Genomic DNA, 17,849 nt, shown 5'->3' with positions numbered 1-17,849 from the left:
TCATTCTTGAGAGATGGACAACTACATATACATAATATCAGTTGAATTTTGCTAATTTTTTTCTTTGTAACAAAGGATTTGCTGCAAAGGAATCAATGGGGAAAATAAAGAGAAATTATTATATATTTTTTAAAAATCAATTAAACTAAAAAAAAACTAAACCGCCAGGGCATCCCAGACGAAAAACATAAATCAAAACAAAGCAATCTCTGGGGGTTTTGACCTAATTCAAAGTTGCTCAGAATTTTCTTCTCACCCTTGCACACCAGCCTTCAGTTCTGTGTAATACCGCTCTATAACCTAAAGGTTCAGTCTTGGACCCTCATGAGAATTAAAAGAAACCAAAGAAAAAGGGGAAAAGAGTCAAAAGAAGAGAAAAGCTTCTTACTTTCAGCATGCCTTCAGCTTTCTGCCAGTCCTACATGGTTAGAACTCAGAGTTTTGATGGAGGAGCAGAGTATGGTGAGGTGGGCAGAGGAAATGAGATATCTCAGTGCTGTGCAGAGAAATAGCCAGTCATGCTATCCAATATGGTTGAACAACTTGGGGGATATTCACTTGAAGGGGTCTTAGGTAGTACAATATATAAATAAGCTATAAGTCATAATATTGTATTCTTTGTACAGGGTATCCTAAAAATTTTGGTCAGTTTTCTCTTCTGTTGCTGTTCAGTTGTTTTGATCGTGTCTGAAACTTCATGTCCCCGTTTGGGATTTTCTTGGCAAAGATTCCAGAGTAGTTAGTTCCTTTCTCCAGTTCATTTTATAGTTCCTTATCCAGTTCATTTTGGAGGAGAACTGAGACAAAAAGGGTGAAGTGACTTGCCCAGGGTCACATAGCTGGTGAGTGTCTGAAGCCATTTGAATTCAGGTCTTCCTGGCTTTGCGGCTAATGATTTATCCACCACACCACCTAACTGCCCTGTTACTAAAATTTTAAAGGGTACTTGGACTTTTAGGACACCCTGAATTAACACTTATATAAGCAATCCAACCAAGCTAAGGAGCTATCCTATTATAGGGAGAAAAACGGTTGAAAGAGCAGTACACTATCATTTATTAGCTATAAGGCCTTGTACTTCTCTACAACACTTCATTTCTGATCTTCAGTTTCTTCTTCTGAAAAATGAAAAAGGTTGGGCAAGGTGTTCTTTAAGGGTCAGCTCTAACATTCTTTGATCTCCCTTTCTGGTCCCTCAGGTGCTCATCTCATACCTGGTTCAGCATTGCCTCTTCCTCCTTTTTGGTGCCAGTATTACCTATACTAATTCATTTTTATATAGTAAGTTAGGCTAGCAGAACACTTTACATAGATAATTTCATTTGGCTTCATGAGGGCAGTGTGAAAAGAGCCCTGGATTCAAAGTTTGAAGACTTGCCTAGGAATCCAGGTTCTAACACTTACTTGCTGTGTGCGGACATCATCACCTTCCTGAGTCCTAGACTCCCATTCTGTGCTCTTCCCGATTCCTCCAGAAGGGATAAGAAGATGCCAATCATCTTTAGCACTGTTCGCAAGGTGGGTAGGAGCAGATGCACAGGATAACAAATAAAGAACTACAAAAGAGAACAGGAGTACAGGATGTCATCAGAGAAATATGTTGCCAAAAAAGGCTGACCACTAGACAGCCTACAGTGTGCATCCCCCTGGTATCCTCAAAATGGCACAAAAGAGCAAGCAATGCCTCTCCATCAACAGACCACCCTCCACCACCACCCCACCGCCCCACCCCTGTTAACTTGCACTAGGATTGAATAAGAATCAGCCTGGATGGTTAGGTGAGGAGGGGTTGCAATCTGCATTGTTGGAGAGAATGCCCAGATCAGAAAGGTCACAGATCCATTTGAATATCTGTGTAATTAATATCTGTACAGTACCACTTTAGTGCGTTGTAAGAAAAGTCATTTGAAGGTGTTGTAAAAATGCAAATTACTATTATTTTTATTATTAGGATAGGTGTCATTACTAACCCAGAGGACACAATGGCACCCCTTCTCAGACAGGACAAACAGAGGAGAGATTGAGGGGACATTGGTCAGAGAATCAGGGAGTGTGGGGGAAGTGACTTCCAGGCATTTTAGTTCCAAGAGTTTAAGGGATACCAACTCATGAGCTGAGGTTTTGGGGTCCAGAGAAATTCTCCAGGGCAGTGCCATAGGGGTTGCCCTTCTATCTACACTGGAATCTTGAGTAGCTGGGGCTGTTCCATTTCTTCCTTAGCAATGCCTAGGGAGCAGGATCACCTGAGGGTCCCTAAGCTTTCCCCTGGAGGGATCTAGAACTGCCTCCTTCATTTGCCCATTGTCCAAGGTGTCCTAGACAGGCAGGCGGGGCTTCCCTGGGGGCCCTCTGAGGCTTTACCCCCTCCCTCTTCCTGTCTTCTCTCTGGTTCCCTTCTCCCCTCCCTCCCAGTTGAGGAGTGGCTTGCTTTGGTGAAACAGCCCCTGCCCTGGCTCATCTCTTTAACTATATTCCAGGAACATTATTACCTGGGGTGAACTGGAGAGAGGGAGAAGGGAACAAGTCAGGGCTCTAAAGACAGCAGGGAAGCCTTGAGTAAAGCTAGAAGAGACGATCTTATCTCATGCCTCTGGCCAGTTTGAGTGGCAAGCTGAGCAAGGTGCAGTGAGGAAGTGTAGTCACATGTAGCATTTACAGGAAACGGGCTACAAGAGAGGAGGGGAACCTTAGAACTTGGGGCTAGTCAACGGATTTAAAGCGACACAGGTCAGTGTTTTTCATTTTAAAAAATCAAACAACCGTTTGCTGCTTCTAATACCTAAAATGTCTGCTAACTTCCTCTCCTTAGCCTTCTTCTGTCTGCTGCTCAAGTGGGAAGTTTAATCTGGATCTGGATGGACCTGGTAGCCACAAGTTGTTAGAGGAACAAATGTGGCTCATTATTGTGAAAATGAAATTCTCAGAATCTCTTGCTTCCCTATTTAGAATTTCCAAGCTCTTTGAATCAGACATAAAACTTTAAAATGTTAAATAAGATTTCAAGTAACTTCATTTCTGTATGTGCCAGACACTGCCTTCCATTCCCAGCAAAACTTGACAAAGCATCTTGGCTCTATCTTCTCTACTAAGGGGGCATTTAGAGTTTAGATGATGCTAATGGATGTGGTGATACAGGAGATTTCATCCAGTATTAAAAGGCTTTTGGCTAGCATTTAATTCTAAAAGTACTTACCCACTACCAGAAGAAGATTCTAAAGTATATCTTTCTTCTTTCTTTTGCTCATATTTTTTCTCCCCTTCCTTTCTCCCTTACTGATTCTTGATGGGAAGGGAGGGAGAGATAAAAGGGGGGGAAGGGACAGCACAAAAACAAAATGAGGAAGTACTGGCTTTAAGTAAGGCTGCAAGCTAGAATAAGAAGAAAACATAATAATGTGCCAATTGACAGATGATAATAAGCATAGCATGTCGAAACTATGAGATCAGACCTTTATTAGAGTACTTTGGGGAGTCTTGGGCTCCACAATTTAGAGAGAGACTTGGAGAACTTGAAGAGGTTCAGAGGAGAGCCATGAGACTGACTAAGGGTAGGAAAATCAGACTTGAGAAAAGTTGGAAGGATGCAAGACTATTCAGCCTGGAGAAGAGAAAGATAAGGGGGCAATTTAATAATTATCTTCATATATACAAAGGTTTCGTACATTGTTGGGTGTGACCAGCTGGTTTTAGTCCCCTTTGAGAAGGAGCAAGAGGAAACTGGTTTAAATAGCCACGTGAGGAGGAATCTAGGTTAGATAGAAGAATTTCCTGACAATGACTGTAGAGAGGAAGAGAGACTGAGTGGCCTTTTGGAAGGTTTTTGAAAACAAGAAAGATTACTCATTTGGCTAGGATGCTTTGGGGGCAGCTGTAACCAAAGTTGAGGTGAAGAGAAGGAGAGCAAAGATAGATTTAGTCTAATTCTGTTCTAGTGCTCAGTATACTGTGATTTGATTGCATAGATAGGTAGGAAGGAAGGAAGAAAAGAGGGGAAAGAGAGAGAGAGGGAGAAAAGAGAGAGGCAGAAAGAAGAGAGGAAGAAAGGAAGGGAGGGAGGTGAAATGGGGGAAGGAAGGAAGGAAGGAAGGAAGGAAGGAAGGAAGGAAGGAAGGAAGGAAGGAAGGAGGGAGGGAGAAAGAAAAAAGAATTTGGGAGTAAGAGGGAGTGCTGGGGGGGGGGGGGGAAACACAGGATCCACATATTGTTTCTATTCCAATGATATAAAATAACCAGAACAGTAATGAAAGAGAAAGATCTTTGTTGCATGTTTCCTAATGGCAGCTCTTTGGATTGTCATAGTTTTTATTTTTATATTCTGCAAGAAAATAGAGCAACTTAAAGGAATAAAGCAGAATTCTGTTAATGGGAGAACTCAACTCAAGAACTGCATATGCAGAAATCTTGTTCTAGTTCTGTCAAAAGCATTCCCATAGTTTGATCCATGGGGGTGCAATGAGCAAACCCTTCATTGGTGGATAGTGCCCTTTACACAGATGGCTAGAGGAGAAACAGGACAGTGAATTGCTATGGGACTGCCTCTTGCTTCAAGATAGCTGCACTTTAGCCTGAGGGTGACTACATACAGCCCAGGGCTGTGGTTTGGCTTTCCTCAAAATAGAATTTTCTTCTTTTGTTCTTTTTGTTTTCCCCAGAGCTTTGTAGTTTTGCAACATTTGTGCTCTATTAATTTTAGCAGCTCAGGGACAGAAATGGCCTTTTATTGTCTTGCAATATTTTTAGGTAGGCAGTTGAGTCGTTTGTAAAAGTATATCTTTCTAAATGTCATTTCCATTTCTTTTGGCAGCCCATATCCCTCATTCCTTCCTCCTTCCTTTCCTCTCCCCATTCCTATTCATTCATTCAGCTGTTATTAGTGTATATGCAAGAAATTTTGCCAGGTCCTGAGGACAGGAAGACCAAAAATTAAAGTGTGTGTCCTTAAGTAGCTTAATTCTGCTAAAGAGAACACAAAATGTACACTAGGTATTGCAAAGTCATTAAAATAATTTCAAGAAGGGAATTTTACTGAGGGAGATCAGTAAAGGACTGCTTTAAGTGGGAGGTGGCACCTGAGCTGGACTCTGAAAGTGAAGCTACTGATTTTATGAAGTGAAGGTGAGGAGAAACACATTCCAGACATGGGGAATCATTAACGAACATAGAGGTGTGGAGGCTGATAACCAAAGACCTAGGGACCCATCCAGGCATCCTTTTATTTTCACCTCCTCCTTCCTGTCTCTGGTCCAATTGCCTTTAACTTGTTAATGCCTCTTTCAACCACCCTGGGCATCACTGAGGATGACCCAACTGGACAAGTCAGATGAAATTGTCAATAGCATATTCCTGTTAGGTAGGGTCATTCTGGGACTTGGACTGTTTTGGTGAAGCTCTCCAAGGATTCTGGTAGGGTCCTGGGCCAGGTGTTAGTACTTTGTGGAAATCCACATCTTTTCTATTGATCCTCTTTCTGTGGCTTTCTGTTTGTGCATTAGAAAGTTTAGGGAGCAAGGGGGCAGCTAGGCAGCACAGTGGATAGAGCACCAGCCCTAGAAGGACCTGGGTTCAAATTCAAGCCCAGATACTTCTTTGCTGCAGAACCAGGAAAATATTGTACATGGTAACAGCAATATTGTATGACTTTCAGTAATACAAAGATTCAAGACCATTTTGAGGGACCTAGGTCAAATTATGCTATTCACCTTGTCAACATGGAAATCTAGAGATCCCCAGTTCATTTAGTTGGGAGTTAGAAACCCCAGGTTTCAGCTTTGACATAGTAGGTAGTGAGTCAGTCTTGAGGCTGAGGCATAAGGTCTTGAGTTCGATCCTCAGAAGGAGGGTGTGATATACTGGGAAAGGCTTCTGGAGACAAAAGAGCTACTTGACTTTGGATGGGGTCTACCTCCCACCTGAAGTGGATTGTCTATTGTTAGCCCAAGACCAGTGAAGTAGGACCTTCCCTCAAGGAGAAAACTCTCCTGTGACAAGATCAAGACCTGGGGTTTCTACCTCCCAACTAAATAAACTGGGGATCTCTAAACTTCCATGTTCACAACCTCCAAAAAAGGAACTGTTGGAGTCAGAATGTAGATGAAAGCATATGATTTTTTACTTGTTTGTTTGGGTTTACGCTTGGGGGTTTTGGTTTTATAAGATAACTCAATTACAAGAATGGACAATATGGAAGTATGTTTTACATGATAATACATATATAACTCAGATGGAATCACCTGCAAGCTCTCAGAGGGGGAAGGGGAGGGCAGGAAATAAACTTGATCCTATAACTTAGGACAACTTGTTTGGAAATATGTAATTGGTAAAATCAAAATCAGATATTTCTTAGCTGTGTGACCATGGGCAAGTCACCTCATCCCAACTGCTGAGTTCTTCTTGCACCTTTGTCTTATAAGTGGGACTCAGAAAGTAAGAGTTTAAAAAAAAGAAAGAAAGTTTAAGAAGCAGGAACAGTTAGGTGGCACAGTTGATAGGGTGCCAGGCCTGGAATGGAGAGGACCTGGTTTCAAGTCTAGTTTCAGACACTTCTTAGTTGTGACCCTGGGCAAGTCACTTATCCTAGTTAATTAGCTCTTACCACTTTTCTGCCTTGGAACAAATACTTAAATGTTGATTCTAAGACAGAAATCAAGGATTTTTAAAAAAAGAAATAAAGAAGTATCTTTAGTCAAGACTCCTACAAATGGATGTTCATAATCTGAAGGAACTGGGGTCCAGAAAGACTTTTAGAAGAAGAGGAGATGACATAGAAAAGGACCAAAGTAGAAATAGATCAGGTGAGGAGGAGATGAGTTGCCCTAGAGCAGGGGAGGCATGCCAAACCCAGTAAAAGAGAAAAAGAGTAATTTTGCAATGTAATTTCGGGTGTGATTTTTGCAAAAATAATTGCAAATGGGAAGACTAGGAACAGAACCAGAACAAAACTGTAAAAAGAGGAAGACCTAAGTTCAAATCCAGCCTCAGACATCTACTAGCCATGTGACCTTGAATAAATCATTTAAGTCTGCCTTGTCTCCTCATCTGTAAAATGGAGATAATAGCATTTACCTCCCACTGTTGATGTAAGGATCAAATGAAATAATATTTCTCAGGTAGTTTCTAATTTTAAACTGCTCTCAAAATACTAACTGTTGTTAATTTTTATTATTAAAACAAAGATCAACACTGACAAAATTCACTGGAGTACTTTTGTGCCATAGTTCTTTCTTTTCATTCTTTTTCACAAGAGGATTAATGTAAGCAATGCAAGGTAAAAGTGGAATTCTCAGCTTACTAAATTCCCTAAGATCAACAAAAGGCTTATCTGGAATAACCCTAATTCTCCTGGGCCCTGAATTACAAGCATATTTGGTTCGCCATATCTTCTATCTTCTTCCTCAATTCCTTATTAAAACTAGTCAACAACTACCATGTTTGGGGCCATTATATATTTTAGGGAAGTAAAAGCAAACCATTTCAGTCTAAGGGAAAGAATATACAGTGCTGGGTGTAGCCTTTATAATGTAATCAATAGGTGGTCAGGAAGTCTTGAGGGCAGATTCTTTGATTAACTTCAAAGAAAAGGATGGTCTATTGAGGCATTTTTGGATTGAACACTGGGCCTAGAGTGAGGAAGACCTGAGTTCAAATCTAGTCTCAGATACTTTTTTTTTTAAACCCTTGCCTTCAGTCTTAGTATCAATAAAAAATTTTCAATCCTTACCTTATGCCTTAGAATTGATACTAAGTATGAGTTCCAAGACAGAAAAGCTGTAAAGGCTAGGCAATTGTGTTTAACTGACTAATCCAGGATCACACAGCAAGGAAGTATCTGAGGCCAGACTTGAACCTAGAACCTCCTGTCTCCAGGATTGGCCCTCTATCCACTGAGTCACCTAACTGCTTCCTTAGTATCAATTCTAAAACAGAAGAATGGCAAGGGCTAGGCAGTTGGAGTTAAATGATTTACAGAGGGTCACACAGCCTGGAACCCAGGTCCTCCTGACTCCAAGCTTAGCACTCTACCCATTGTGCTACCTAGCTGCCTCCAGCTTCAGACACTTATAAGCTGTGTGACCTGGGAAAGTCACTTAATTTCTATCTACCTCATTTTCCTAACCCGTAAAGTGGGGATAATACCTCACAAGGTACCTGTGAGGATAAAAGGAGATAATATTTGTAAAAAGCTTAGCACAGTACCTTGGGCACAATAGATACTTGACAAATGCTTTTATCCTTCCTTTACATATATCTACTATATTACAACTGACATTATAAATAGAGAGGCAGGATAGCCTAGTGAATAGAGAGATACCTTCAGGGCCAGAAAGATTGTGGTTCAAATCCTATTTCTGATATAATTGCTTTATGACTCTGGTCAAGTCATTTAATCCCTCAATGCTCTATGAAACTCTCTAAGACAATGAAGAACAGAGAAGGTTCCCACCTGCACCAGTAGAGAGGGCTCCTTCTTTTGGGTGCTACATATATTAATGAAACCACAGATCCAATACTTATTATTATCAATGTAGATAAAGCATAGGACTTGGAACTCTGGGAAACCTCTATTTGAATTCTGCCACAGATAATGCCTTACCTAGTGTGATCATATACAAGCCACTTAACTTCTTAGACAGTTTCCTCATCTTTAACAAAGGCTATAATATGAATATTACCTCCCTTGGCAAACCTGAATTACATATGATTCTTTTCTACCCTGAAGAATGGTAAATTCTTATGTGAACTGCACTTTCTCCTCTCTCCCTTATGGAAACAGTTGCTTTCTTCAAAGCCCAGCATATATACTTCCTATTTACTGTTGGAGCCACACCCCTCACTTATGTGTATCTCCATTACACTCAGGCCCCATAGTCTTGTTACACTGTGTACATGTTACATCCCCACAGTGGAAGGGAAGCTTCTTTGTCTCAGTTTTATTTTTATTTCATCATTGCTTTGCACATATAAAACATGTTCAAATGAGCTGTTTTCCTTTCACCCAATAATACCACTACTGGGTGGTCTCATGCCAAAGAGATCAGAGCCAGGGGGAAAGGACCTACTTGCACAAAAATATTTTTAGCAGCTCTTTGTGGTGGCCAAGAACTGGAAACTGAAGGAGTATCCATCAACTGACGACTGGATGAACAAGTTGTGGCATATGGTTGTAATGGAATACTATTGTGTCGTAAGAAATGATGAACAGTCTGAATTCAGAAAAACATGGAAAGATTTATGTGAACTTATGCAAAGTGAAGTGAGCAGAACCAGTAGAACAGTGTACACAGTAACAGAAATACGGTACCATAATCAACTCATGATAAAAAATGCAATCCAAAGCCAAAGAAAAAACTGTTTGAATCTAATTATAGATCAAAGCATGTTATCTTTCACATTTTTTTCATGATCTTTTACTGTATGTGTGATATGTGTTTTTTGTTATGGCACAGAGAATGTGGAAATATGTACTGCATGAAAGCATTGGTATAACCTCTATAACCAATCATTTGCTGCTTTGGGGTTGCAATAAAGGGGAATATGAAGGGAGAGTATCTGAATCACAAAATGCCAGAAAACAATTGTAAAAAATTGTTTCTATATGTAATTGGGGGGTAGGGGAGGTAAAAAAATTTTAAAGCAGTATTGAACCTTAAAACACTTTAGAAATGTGAGTTATTGTTATAGGTCATGATAAAAGGGAAATCGTTTTTAAAATAGTGTTGGTGTTTTTTAATGCTTCAATTGCCACCTCCCTAGCCTCAATGAAAGAGTATTCTCAACAATAGCTAGTTAAAGGACTATAGAAAGACAAGTTTTATTTTTTGTTTTTATTTTTTCTCATACTCTTTTTTTTTAAATCGCTTATGATTTATAAGCAGGCAAATTTTGTAGAATTTGGGGTGGTAGGAAAAGAAGACACAGATGCGGGTTCTGTTTTTGTTTATATAGAGCCACAGGTAAGAGTCACCTCCTTTTAAAACTAGCAAACCTCAGAAAACTTTCAAAAGGCCCTGGCTTGTTCTATATTCTGTTTACTGAATTCTTGAGAGGAATCCACACACCCTCCAACTAATATCTCACAGCTCTGCTTTATTAAAAAAAAACAAAAACAAAAACAGAAACATTGATGCTTCTGACTATAGAATTATTATGTGCTTATCTAATGCTTTCAAAATCTGTTTACGTTTTATCTAACAAAAGCCCTCAACAAAATCTTCAGGAAAGCTGTGTTTGTGTGCCCATTGTGAGTTGGGAGTAGTTAGCAGCAAATACTCACAAGGGTTCCCCCTTATTAGAGATTTTCAAACCAGGCTGGCTGACCAATTATAGGATGTGTTGTGAAAAGGATTTGTTTTCAGGTATGGCTTTGATCAGATAAGCTCTGAGAGTGCCTTCCCACTCCAAAGCTATTCTATGACTATCTTAGCAATTAGATACATACTATTATCCCTTTTGCTGTTTTCTTTTACAAACTAGATTTCCTCTCTGTTTATGTGTATGTCTAGGCTTTATTTTTGTACACATACATTTGTTTATACTTCATAGGATATATATCATACATTCTTTTTGGAGTTCTCATATTGCCATGGTTTATAATGTTGGAGAGTTTAAGAACAAAGGAATTCTTCTATGGGAAGGATGGGAGGGTTTTGTTTTGTTTTGTTTCGTTTTAGGGAAGGCTTTTCTAGATTCGTTTTTTTCCCTAACTGAGGTTACATCTTTGGTCCAGAAATTATTTTTTAGAAGAATGTTCCTGGTGTTCTCTTGATAACTGTAGAATGGTAGACTTCCATAATCTTTTCATTTAGAGGATTCATAAGTGATCTGACATTTTGGAAAAAAGGAATCACTGGTTTGTAGTCAGGTTGTTATTGTGACAATTTCTTTGTGCTCCATCTGTCAGCAGTTGTTGAATTTGTTTTTCTTCTTTGTTGACAATAGGGAACTGTCATGTGCAGTCCTGTCCCCTCATATCCTTCTACTGGGAAGTATGTTGTAAAAACAACTCATTAGTCTGCTGAGCAGAAAGGCAGAAGCAAACAGTTTAGGAGACAGGTTGGATTTGCTTTTTGTTAAAAGTGGATCCTAATACATAGGGTATTGAATCTGGAGTCAGGAAGACATGAATTCAAATTTGGCCTCAAACACTGTGTGACTGTGGGCAAGTCATTTAATCTATATTTGCCTCAGTTTCCTCAACTGGAAAGTGAGGGTGATAATAATAGCACATGTTATGGAGTTTTTCTAAGGATCAGATAAGATAATATTTGTAAAATGCTTAGCACAATGCCCGACACCTAGTAGATGTTTAATAAATACTTGCGCCCTTCTTCCCTTCCTTAAAAGGATTTTGCTTTGCTACAATGGTGTGACTTCTTTGAAGCATGGCATAGTGGATAGAAATCCAGAAAGCCCCAGACTAAAATTCTGCCTCAGATGTTTACCAGCTGTGTGACATTGAAACCTCTCTGGTCCTCTGTTTCTTCATCTATAAAATGAAGGGATTGAATTCATCAGCCTTTACCATCCCTTCCAATGCAAAATCTATGATCCTATGACTCCTAGCTCTGGAAATCTTCTAAAGGATTCTGTGTCAGTTACTAAATGAGCTTTCTTATTATACTCATGTCAAACCCCCAGGCATAGTATTTTGTAGTCTTGTTCAAAACAAATAAGTCAACTCTGTAATTTCTCCTAGAAAGGGTTTGTTCCACTCACTGTCTTTTCCACACCAAAATCTCTCTCCTTGGACACAAGTTCTCACTTTTTATGTATTATTCCTCTATTTTAGGATGTAAACTCCTTAGGAGCCAAAAATGTCTGGGTTTCTGTTTATATCCTTAAGATTAGCACTTGGCAAATAGTAAGTGTTAAATAAGTGTTTTTTCACTCTTTCAGATTATGCTTATATTTATTTCACAGTAACCTTTGAAGAATTTGACTAATTTTTATTAAATTTGGTTTACTACTAAGAGGTATTATGCCTCCAAAGTTTCATTTGGACATCATTCTTCCAATGGTAACTTACAAATGTTCCAGAAAGCATGTGTTTCTGAGGGAGGCCCATGGTTCATAGAATGGCTAATTAACTCCATTTGTATTATATTATGATTATATGATTATTATATTATGATATATGATTTTCAAGGCAGAAGAGCGGTAAGGGCTAGGCAATTGTGATTAAGCATCTTGTCCAGAGTCAAACAGGTAGGAAATGTCTTAATTACCATCTCACCTATTTATTTTCTAGCATAGGGCTTGGCACATAATGAGAATAATAAATGCTTTTTATTTTTTCCATTTATTTATCCATCCTACTCTATTCTTGTGTACCAAGGCTCAGGGCCTGCTAGTACTCAGAAGTCAGCCCTTCATCCTTGGGATTCCTGGAACACAATGCATGAACCACTCATTTGGCACCTTATATTGTTATTTATCATTTATGTACTTGTCCTGTCTCTCCAACTGAGATATTAACTCTCAGCCCCATCCAGTAGCAATAACATGTATTTGCGATGGTGACTTACCTCTGTAGCAATTACCAAACAACAAATTTGGAAAAGTTAGCTATATGAGAAATTGAAAGATAATGTTACCTGAAAATGAATCTTGAAGAAGCAACTAGCTAGCTCAGTGGATAGAGAGAATAGTCCTAGAGTTGGGAGGTCCTGGGTTCAAATATGGCCTCAGATACTTTCTAACTCTGTGACCCTGGGCAAGTCACAATCCCCATTGCCTAGCCCTTACCACTTTTCTGCCTTAGAACCAATATACAATATTGGTTCTAAATGGAAGGTTAAGGGTTAAGAAAAAAAAAGAAAAAAGAAAAGGAATCTAGGTACAGGAGGAAAAAAAGCTGGCTTTCTAATTTCATTAAGGTGTCATCAGGAGATAAGAATAAGGGGAAAGGAATTCAAAAGGGTAGAAAGTAATTTTTTTAAGAGGCAAAAATGTAAATTAGCTAAATTAATATATAATATATATAGACAAATTAAATGTATGTGTTTGCACATGCATGCTCATGTGTGTGTGTGGGGGTACAGTGCCAATAATATCTGAATCTGGCAAAAGTTTAGGGTCTAGCCTTTCAAATGGTATTGTCATTGTGTAAATCTTAGAAAGGAAAACTATAGAATCCTAGAATTTTAGAGCTGAAGGTACATATGGGAAAACTGAAGACCAAAGAAGTTAAAGTGTCTTTCCCATAATCACATGGTCATTTTGTGGTACAGTCAACAACAGTAGGCCCAGGAATTTGAGTATTTAAATGATATGATTCCTAATCTAATTCATTTCCATACGAAGAGAATAGGATTTCTCAGGTGAATTCTAAGAAAGGAGGATGAAAGATATAAGAATGTAACTAGGGAAGACTAAGTGGGACCTTTCCCCAGAGCCCTAAGTTTATACAATGTTTATAATAAGCATTGCTCTGGTGTCTCCACTAGAAAAAAAAAGGCGAGAGGCAAGAAATGGCCATGTGCACATAAGCCCTGCATTGTGCAAATGCTGTCACGGCTCATTCATTTCTAACTTGGTTCCACTTCTAAGTTGTGTGTCACAGGGTCCTAGGGTTTGAGAACACTAGGTATATGTGAGGATAAAAGATAGCAAAGGATCAGAAGCCTCTGCCAAAGTGGGAAAATGTTGGGAATGGGGGTACCATAAGGAATTAAATTAAGGGTTTGACTAAATATGTGAGAATTCTAATATTGTGGTCGCTGATTTAAAGTATTATAGCTCAAGTCAAAATAACTTCTAATACCTTTTATTTACAAAGAGGTAGAAAGAGTGAAAGTAGAGAAATACAAAAAGAGGATAGAGAAGATGTCTAGCATATCACACTATATATTGCTCTAGTGCTCAACTCAGAGACAGGGCTTGTTAACCCTCAACAGGAGGACATGTGTTCCACACATGCGGAGCTAATCTTTCTCCAAAAGCCAGGAAAGGAAAGCCAGCTACTCACTCACCCAAGAAACAGTCCAAGAGCCAAGGTCCAAGTCCCAAGTCACCTCCAGAAGACCACTCCCAGAGACGACTTCTGAAGACAACCTCTGAAGACGACCCCCCAGCTGAGGAAAATCAGGACTTTTTATAGTCACTTCTTGTCCCTTCCCCTCTTCACAGAAGCCAATCACAGCTTCCAAACTGCCTAGCACTGCCTAGGAGGCAGTGTCTGTGGGATCTACTTCTCACCCTCTGAAGGTGTCAACTTTTATCAAAGGATTCACAAGTTTCTGATTAAAAGGGTAGAGCTCTCCAATTAAGCAACTTGTGAATTCTCTTACTTGATAACAAAGTGTTAAGTAGGGGATAAGTAAGTGTTAATTCAAAATAGACAAAGAGAATAAAGATTTCCTCTTCACAGTACTTAAAGCAGCACTTGAATCTAGGGTCAATCAGATGATTTCATCCTATAACACCAGTGGTCTCTTTACACAAATTGTCCTATACAAGAGATTATCTTATGTCTGTTGTTTCATGGCCAATGTGAGTATGAGAAAGGCCTGGGAGAAAGAGGGAGCAAGGCTGCTCTGGTCACAAAATATTGCTAGCTATAGCTGTGGAAAGACACATGCCCTGCTGTTAGAAATCATTAACATTTCCTTGGTCACTGGCAGAGCAGATCTTTAGTCTTCCCTATAAGAAATTCATCCTTCCTTGAACTTCTAATGTTCTTTATCACTCCTGGATTATCTCTAGATTTTGTTTGTAAGAACACTGAGAGCAGTTTGATTTCTAGGATTACAAGAAGGGCTGCCAGAAGGGACTTAGAAATAAATTAGTTCAAAAAAATCAGTTAACTTCAACCACTTCATTTTTACCCAAAGATCTAGACCCAGAAAAGTAAGCAAACTGTTCAAGATTGTGCTTAAATATATTTGGACACAAAATATCCAGATGTAACACAGGTAGAATTCAAATCCAGATTCTTTGACTCTTCAATCAGTTCTCCTTCCACTACACCAAGCTCCCAGGGATGAAAATTGTGTGCAATGCTCTTTTGGGGGAGGGCAAGGGCAAAAAGGGTCTAAGGCTCTGCTGGCATCTTGAATTTCATCTTTAAGGGCTTAAACCCTAATGACAACCAGATTCATTTTCATCTGAAGACCAAAACAATGTTGTCTTGCTTCTCAAATAAATGTCTCTCAGAAAGAGACTGAACATGGAAAGAGCCTTGTTTTTAAATATTGATCTAATTAATATCTCAGCATGATTTCAAACTGTCCAAAATCATCTTTGACATGATAATAAACTTGAGGTCTATCTGAACAAGTAGAAACTTTTGGGCCCTGTGGAGTGGCTAGAGGCTATAGAGGCTCCCACCTTTTGGGATTACCCATCCTTTTCCCCTCGATTAGTTGCTTTCTCATGCTCCATATCTCATATCTGAGCTCTTCTGAAATCTCTATAAAGAAATATTGGCTATGAAGGGGGAACTGCCCAAGGGAAAGAAGAAGGAAGAGGAAGTGAAGAACTTAAATTTCTGATGATGGGGAGAGCTAGTGCAGGAAGGGATTCACTATAGCCCTTTGTAGGAAGAGAAAAGGTAGATGTAGCTTTTCTCCTTTAATTTCAGCTTTCTCTGTGATAATGATGAAGGTTAGACTTGCTGTGCTCTAAGGTCCCTCCTGATTTTAAATCCTGTGACCCTTTCAGTTAATCAAAACTATAGCACTTTGTGCCCTATGAGAACTGGGTTCATTTTCAATTGCACTCATTAAAGCATTTTAACTTTAGGGTGTGGTTAGTATATATTATCAATAATGCTGGGAGTCTGGGAGTTTTGATGTGTTAGGGATATGTGTGTTTAAATTCTATCTCCCTTAGTGCTCTTCTGAAGACTAAAGATCCTAGAAATAGCCTTTCATGTGCCATGATAGAGAGTAAAAGGGCAAGGTCTTCCCTTCTAAGGGGTCCTGCATGCTGGATTGGGCTTTTGGAATGGAAGCTACATCTACAACCTGGCAGATACCTGCTATGGTCTGATTACCATGCCTCAGATAGAAGAGAGGCACAGTCTGTGATGGGGAGAAGGGAAAGCAAATGTGAGAGAGACAGGGGGATTGAAGATGAGGAAAGATATAGATAGATAGATAGATAGATAGATAGATAGATAGATAGATAGATAGATAGATATAGAGAGAGAGAGAGAAAGAGAGAGAGAGAGAGAGAGAGAGAGAGAGAGAGAGAGAGAGAGAGAGAGAGAGATGAATGAATACATGTCAGATCTGAAATTTGAACTAGTCCCCTGATTCCAAATTCAATACTAGAATGCTAAAAGGTTATAGAAGAGATTCAGACAAAGTACTTTAGGACATCGTGAGGCTGGGGAGAGAGATCACTTGTAGTCAGGGACATCAGGGAACACTTCATTTAGGGGGAGTGGAAGACCAGGATCTTAAGGGAAGAGAAGTACTTTGATAAGCAAAGGAGGTGGGAGTAAGATACAGGACTGGAGAATTATCTGGATTGTGAAGTGGGCAGAGGGGGTCTTTAGCCTTTTGGAATATCACAGATCCATTTGGTAATCTAGTGAAACTCATGATCCCCTTCTAAGAATAATGATTTTAAATGGTTAACCTTAAGTTCATAGGATCACAAAAGAAACCAATTATTTTATGTAGTTATTAAAATTAATTATTTTATTATTAAATATTATTAAAATTAAAATGTAGTTATTGAAAAATAAGTTCCCCTACTGCAGGTTAATAACCTCCAATCCACACAAATTTAGAGAGCAGAAAATAATTCACTCGGGTATTTCTTAAAGCTGCCAATTCTTTCCCACTCGACTTCTATTTAGGTGCAGACACTGGCTTAATTTTTTACAATCAAGTGCAGGGCAGCAGAACTCCTGCTCCATTGTCCCCAGATTGAGAATCATTGCACAAATAAGCCTTTGTGCAGAGGAGGTCTAGGGCTTGCTTTTGTACCTTCACATTCTGGGGTAAGGAGGAAATGGGGAAAGGTGGGATGGTAATAGGGGAAGCTGAATGGCCACTCATGTGCCATACTTTAGTGGGGCTTCTTGCTTTGGATAGTTTGAACTAAATGATTTATGTGTGTGTGTGTGTGTGTGTGTGTGTGTGTGTGTGTGTGTGTGTTATACTTGTTGAATTGACAGTGAACATTTACTTTTGCCTCTATCACATCATTTGACTAGTTCCTTCCAAATCTGAGTTTCTGGAAGACCACCTGCCCAGAGGAGGTAAAAGGTTTATTGTAGTCTAGTCTTCACTAATCCTAATGTATTAGTGCCAAGCACTTGCATTTTGCAACTGTGGGCACTGTTTTCAGAGTTAATTCACTTCTGAGCTGACTCAACAGTGACACATTCTCTTAACCATGGGGTCTTTCAGAAACACACTTAATACTCACACTTAGTACAATTCCATGGCCTGTTTATGCTTGAGGATATGTAAAGATGCCATTGTGCTCCTCCACAAAATGCTAAGCCAAGTTTTAGAAAGTGCCAGCTAGGCGGTTTTAGAGAAGCAGCCTGTAGTATAATGTTTCAAGTGCTGACTCACTAATGGAAGAAAAATAAGGCTGTCTTGCTTAAGCACTGAAGTATTCCCGGCACTCTCTATTTAAAGGAAAACCTTATGAAGGCATCCCATGCAGATTTTTAAACAGCACAACTCTTATGTCAGCATTGCAGAGAGTATGACCAAATGGCCAACCCACTGATTATTTTTCTAAAACCCTTACCTTCTGTCTTAGAACCAATACTGTGTATTGGTTCTAAGGCAGAAGAGTGGTAAGGGCTAGGCAGTGGGGTTTAAGTGACTTGCCCAGGGTCACACAGCTAGGATTTGAGGCCAGATTTGAAACTAGGACCTCCTGTC

At 39.4% G+C, this 17,849-nt stretch overlaps 1 protein-coding gene across 6 annotated transcripts in view; it reads left to right on the top strand.

Moving 5' to 3' along the window:
- Nucleotides 1-17,849, top strand: part of WIPF1 (WAS/WASL interacting protein family member 1) — a 180,228-nt gene that overhangs the window by 64,119 nt on the left and 98,260 nt on the right. The window contains exon 1 of one of the 6 annotated variants that reach the window (XM_007494405.3): nucleotides 2,414-2,727. The exons of the other annotated variants lie outside the window; for them this stretch is intronic. The gene's annotated coding sequence lies outside the window, so the exon portion shown is untranslated. Of the gene's footprint in view, nucleotides 1-2,413; nucleotides 2,728-17,849 lie in introns of those variants that run through there. 6 annotated transcript variants of the gene reach the window in all.

Source organism: Monodelphis domestica, chromosome 4, assembly GCF_027887165.1.
Source record: "Monodelphis domestica isolate mMonDom1 chromosome 4, mMonDom1.pri, whole genome shotgun sequence".
NCBI classification, from domain to species: domain Eukaryota; kingdom Metazoa; phylum Chordata; class Mammalia; order Didelphimorphia; family Didelphidae; genus Monodelphis; species Monodelphis domestica.
This window is presented reverse-complemented; position numbering and strand designations above follow the sequence as displayed.